We start from the raw sequence: 1003 nt of genomic DNA, 5'->3' as shown, positions 1-1003 counted from the left end.
TGAAAAGAAAATTGTCATTAAGGATTCCCGATCGAATTTCCTCCTAAGCCATCGCTCTAGTTTCCAATATTTGTTCCTCACCCACTGGAGAAACAAATTAAATTTCTGAAAATAAAAAAAAAAAAAAAACATAGCAATCAAATATCAAAAAATAAAAAATATTATTGAAAAAATTAAATGTCGTTAAAAAAAATGTCAAAATATTTTCTTACCGAAAAATGGACTCTTCGGTGGATTCTGACCACCCTAGTCCTAGAAGCTATAATATTTTGGCGAGGATAATATACCACGCCTAGATTGGGCTGAAGAAAGGAAGAAAATAATGAAGAAATAAGAACAAAAAATCAAGATATAAGAAATTATGTGCATAAATGACAGCTTACCAGCACGTGTGGTCCATCCCCAATCAATTCGATAGGTTGGACTGGTTCTTGGACATTGGTAATTTGTTGCTAAACATTAAAATATTATAAATTTAATATATATTTAACAAAAAAATCAATTTTTCATTTAGCTTACCAAATTATTTGTCCTCCTAAACCAATGGCGCGGATTTGACCACTGCATGCCGGCGAACTAATAAAAAATATTAAAATATTATAATTTATGGTTTTAACAATCAATTAAATTAAAACTTACGTTTCTAAAAAATGCTCTTTCGGTTAAATTTTCCATTTTCAATTTCTCTTCTTCTATTTTTTCTTTTTCGATTTTAATTTTTGTTATCGATTTTTTTTTTTTTTTCGAATCTTTCGATTTCAAATTTTCAAGTCGATGACACTGAAAATATTCATCAAAAGCGCTACTTATATTCAACTGCTGACCATAAGTGGCTGTGAATTATAAAAATAGAAAAAATTGAATATCGAACCCAAATCGATATTCAAAAAATAGGTTTGGGTCTTTACTAAACAAAATTACCGATATATTTTTTTGGTAATCGATTTCGTATGGAGGTTTCGATTAAAGAATTGTTGAACTGCCTCAAGAGTTAACTGTAAAA

General features: G+C 28.8%; 1 long non-coding RNA gene across 1 annotated transcript; it reads left to right on the top strand.

Annotated features, from left to right (window-relative positions):
- Positions 1–367: 367 nt before the first annotated feature.
- Positions 368–667, top strand: LOC129906963 (uncharacterized). Its single transcript, XR_008770905.1, has 2 exons — positions 368–441; positions 515–667. It is a non-coding gene; the product is annotated as an uncharacterized LOC129906963 (long non-coding RNA).
- The last annotated feature ends 336 nt before the right edge of the window (positions 668–1003 follow it).

The sequence above is a fragment of the Episyrphus balteatus genome, chromosome 1, assembly GCF_945859705.1.
Source record: "Episyrphus balteatus chromosome 1, idEpiBalt1.1, whole genome shotgun sequence".
In the NCBI taxonomy this organism is placed as follows: Eukaryota; Metazoa; Arthropoda; class Insecta; order Diptera; family Syrphidae; genus Episyrphus; species Episyrphus balteatus.
The sequence above is the reverse complement of the archived record's forward strand: the minus strand, read 5'-3'. Positions and strand labels throughout refer to the sequence as shown.